Source organism: Peromyscus maniculatus, chromosome X (genome assembly GCF_049852395.1).
Source record: "Peromyscus maniculatus bairdii isolate BWxNUB_F1_BW_parent chromosome X, HU_Pman_BW_mat_3.1, whole genome shotgun sequence".
Lineage (NCBI taxonomy): Eukaryota > Metazoa > Chordata > Mammalia > Rodentia > Cricetidae > Peromyscus > Peromyscus maniculatus.
Genome location: NC_134875.1, coordinates 45,639,049 through 45,643,857, shown reverse-complemented (window position 1 = coordinate 45,643,857; position 4,809 = coordinate 45,639,049). Strand labels below are relative to the sequence as shown.

General features: G+C 37.2%; 1 pseudogene; it reads right to left on the bottom strand.

The window, feature by feature from the left end:
• Nucleotides 1-1,383: 1,383 nt before the first annotated feature.
• On the bottom strand, nucleotides 1,384-3,843 carry LOC107399600 (large ribosomal subunit protein eL34 pseudogene; annotated as a pseudogene).
• Between the last annotated feature and the right edge of the window lie 966 nt (nucleotides 3,844-4,809).

The following is a 4,809-nucleotide window of genomic DNA, read 5'->3' as shown; positions in this document are numbered from 1 at the left end:
TCAATGTAGTAAAAGAAACAAGCCTAGTGCAGTGAATTCGAGTTTCCTGGGAGGCTGAAGCAGAAGGACAATTTGAGCCAAGGAGTCTGAAGGCAGAATGCATAGTATACTTAAATTTCCAGCTCATATAACATACAAATAGCTGGGCTGGAGAAATAGTTCAGTGATTAAGAGCAATTGACAGGACCTGGGTTTGAGTCTTAGTACCTACATGGCTACTCAGAACTGTTCCAGGGAATCTACACCCTCTCATGACCTTCACATGTACCAGAAATACATGTGGTACACACACACACACACACACACACACACACAGACAGACAGATATATATATATATATATATATATATATATATATATATATATAAAATATATATACAAAATACTCACAACATAAAAAAATAAATCTTTATAAAGGAAAGTATTGCCAGGTGGCAGTGGTACACACCTTTAATCCCAGCACTCAAGAGACAGAGCCAGGTGGATCTCTATGAGTTTGAGGCCAGCCTGTTCTACAGAGCAAGATCCAGGACAGGCACCAAAACTACGCAAAGAAACCCTGTCTCAGAAAAAAAAAACTAAATAAAAAATAAAAAGTAATGTATTTTATGACACAAAATCCAGGACATTACTTGAGAAACTCAGTTGAAAGAGCTACTAGGCTATTGATATATTAGACTGTTTAAAGTAACCATTTATTCATGATATATATATATATATATATATATATATATATATATATATAAGTATAAATCACTTATATGATTTTTTTCAGATTAAAATTATGCTTGAGTTTCTCCAAAGTCAAATGTTCACAGTGTAGCTTTAATTTGCAATATACAATCCAAATATTCTTCACTCATCTGACAGACATAAATTCATTCCAGAAAAAGAAATGCCATTTCTGAAGGAATTATATTTTCATTTATTTATATTAAGGCAAGATGAGCCCTACCCATTTCTGATGCCAGTGGGGAGACTAGATATGTTGCTTCCATAGGTACCTGTACTTTTCCCTTCTAGGGAAACACCACAAGGTATATTAACTAGCTCCTCTGTTTTACCACATGAAGCAAGGACTTGAACGTTCCACACTCTGCATCCTAGGAGATGATGGAAAATCTGACCAAATCTGTATCTAACTTCAGAGTGAAATGAAAGAATATGCAGGTAGAACTGAGGTTAACTTAAGCTACTCAAAGTATTTTACCTCTGCATTTCCTAAGACTGTAGCAGGAGGGAATAGTTCCTTGTTGTTTCCTAACTTGCATGAAATGCCTTGAATGGGGTTTTATCTCATTTGGGGAAAGTGAAGTAAATAATTATTTTATTTTTTCCCCACAGACCAAGTTTTAACTTTTATTACTTTAAAAACCTGCATATTTATTTTGCTTTCTGACTCTGTGCTTGTGCCTTCAACACTTTCACAACAATTTTCTCCTCCTCAATAGGGAAAGCCTTGATCCTATCATAGACAGTTGGTACACATGGAATCACCATAGGCCCTGCTGACATGCTTCTTTGCCCTAAACAATCTTTTTTTTTTTAAAGTGGCTTTTTAAAATATTTTTTAATTGGCCTCCCAAACAGTTCAAGCTAATCAACTGTCTCACATATCCAGAGGGCCTGAACCAGTTGGGGGCTCCTCAGCTATTGGTTCATAGTACATGTGTTTCCACTAGTTTGGCTATTTGTCCCTGTGCTTTTTCCAGTCATGGTCTCAACATCTCTCGTTCATACAGTCCCTTCTCTTTCTCACTGATTGGACTCCTGGAGCTCCACCTGGGGCCTGGCTGTGGATCTCTGCATCTGCTTCCATCAGTCATTGGATGAGAGTTCTACCGATATATCACCCTTTACAATAGCCACAAATGATATAATATACCTTGGGGGTAATTCTAACAAAGCAATTGAAGGGCCTGTATGACAAGAAATTTAAGTCCCTGAAAAAAGAAATTGAAGAAGATGTAAACAATCTCTTAAGGACTTTCCGTCTCACAGCACAATATTCTCGATGTCTGCTTGGGTATACACTGCATGAGGATTTAGGTGCTTTCTCAGCCTTCTTGGTATAAAAGTAAACAATCCTGTTGCCAGGAGTTCGAGACAGACTAGTTTTCTTAGAGGCTGTATTATGGGAAAGCCTGCGATGGTATGTCAAATGCTGGACCACTCTGTGTGTGTCTAAGCACTGGTCCACTCATAAATAATTCTTTTACATTGTCAACTTCCTACAAAGTGAGGGAAATACATAATCTTTTTATTCCTTTTGCTGTGAATGGTGTGTGTGTGTGTGTGTGTGTGTGTGTGTGTGTGTGTTTAGTTATCTTTCCCATGGCTAAAAAGATACAGACAGTGTATGCTAAAGATAATCAAGTATTCCAGTTGCTGACAATTACTTTAAGAAAAGCTCATATAATCTTCCACAAAATTTATTTTAACAACTGTTTGAAAATAATTCCTAGAAATGTGTTCTTGATAAAAGAATGAAATCACTACAGTAACAAAATGTCTTATCAACATTTCAGAGCTTTGTTTTAGTGGATGCATTTCTAGTCCATCACCTTAACCACTCCAGAACTTGTGGAAGTATTTCTAAATATGACAATAGCAGGATAACCACCAATGATGTGAGAAATTAACCAGGCTACCTTTGAGTTAAATTGAGAAACAGAAAACATCGATAGTGTCCTAAGCCACTTAATCCTTTGCTCAAACTTGGAACTGGACACTGCTGTGGATATCACTCTATATAAATAAAACACTGATGGCCAGTGACCAGGCAGGAAGTATAGGCGGGACAAAGAGAGAGGAGAATTGGGGAAACAGGAAGAAGGAGGAGAGACACTGCAGCCACCGCCAGGAGAGGCAACCTGTAAAGACGCCGGTAAGCCACCAGCCACGTGGCAAGGTATAGATTTATAAAAATGGGTTAATTTAAGATAAAAGAACAGTTAGCAGGAAGCCTGCCACAGCCATACAGTTTATAAGTGATATAAGCGTCTGAGTGATTATTTTATAAGTGGATTGTGGGACTGCGGGGCTTGGGGAACCTGGAGAGAAGCCCTCCAGCTACAGGACACATTTTGATACCCAGTTTTGTCTTGCTTTATAAATACAGAAGGTGGTTAAAATGCTCATATGCCAATAGTAAATGGCTCTTTGCAGGAACATTAAATAGGAACAAAGGTTTATTTATAGCCTATATAAAATCCAACCTTTGATGACAATTTTCTCCATTAATTTAGTTTGACTGTGTAGCAACCTTTTTAATGGCAATGAAATGAAGATTCTACAGCACCAGGTCATGTGTCATTCATATCAGCAAATTCTCCCTGAGAAGAGTGAGGTGCAAAGTCTTGCAGACCCTTGTAGTCTTAAGGCTTTGGCATCCCGGGGCCATGTCTACAAGTAGACAACCCTAGAAAGTCTACTAGGCTTTCTTTCAATAATCCAACTTTCTAATTTTCTCCCTGTTCTACTTGCCTCTGTTCTCATTGTTTCTTGGCTTTGATACAGTCTTCTGTCTTTTTTAATAACTTGTTTTTGTGTGATCCCTGGCACTTGGCTGCTTGTTTGCTTTTTCTTACATCACTTTCTTGTCTTCTGACTTTTAGACATGATCTATGGCTGCGATATTCTTCTCATTTGTTCTTCCCCTCCTTTCTATACTTTCTGTTGGCATTTTTTGAGCTGACTCATAGGCTTTTTCTCTTATTTGTGTCAATGACCTTGCTTTGTTATTGAAGAAGGTGTTATCTGGGGACTGTGTTATATGATGCTGGGCAGTACTGGCAAGCTACAGTCTGCACACATGATTACCACTTTCTGCTCGTTTTCCATCGTTTAGGGTAATTTTAGATTGTGTCATATCTTACCATCCAATAGTCTTTTGAAATGCAAGAGCTTTAAACCTATAAATTACTGAATTACTTTCATGGAGCTTACCTATTGAAGTACATAAATAAGTTTTTAATTAACTTTTGTTACTTATCTTCTTTTCTGAAGAAACACATTTACCTTTCCTTATTATGCATTCCCAAGAGCAGACAGGAAATATACTGGGTAAGGCTTAAACTATATGCAATAAAACCGTGAAAGCTGACCTCTCTTCATCCTGGTACTGCAACTGCCAGAAACTTCCACCTCATCTGATGCTCTGTCTATACAATTTATATGATGCGTTGTTATTTACCTGTCATTTCAATATGTCAGGGGTATTTCTTCCCATGCAGGATCTGAGTTCTATATTGCTTGAATGTTTCTGACATACAGCATACAACTCTACAGATGGCAGGTGCTACATTTATTGACTGATAAAAGACAATGGCTTCTGGATATAAAAATAAGTTTGGGATGTCACTTAGAGAAGTCATTCATTCAGAGGAATATGCATTCATCTCAGAGAAGTTAAATAGATCTGCATAAACTCTCCACTTGGATTTTCTTTTCTTAGAACTATAAAATGAGGTGCTTCAGCAAAGAATGAATTGTGACAAAAATGTTTTTTTCCAAATATAAAATCTTGTGCCTTTATGAATAGACTTTGACAAGCTCATGAAATATTTATGCTAATTCATGTACTTGAAGAGTATGTCACATGTGCTTGGTTCTTACACCAGAATGTCTCAGATTTAATCCCAAATCATTGCGCATTTATGCTTTCACTTAATGTTTTTCCCTGTCTTGTCAACAGTCTATTAGTGTAAGATACACTTTGACAGTTTAGATAAAAACCCTCTTGCATTTTCTTCTGCTCTGAAATAACTAACTAGTCAAGGGTGTCCGTGGAGCAGAGTTGTTGCAAAC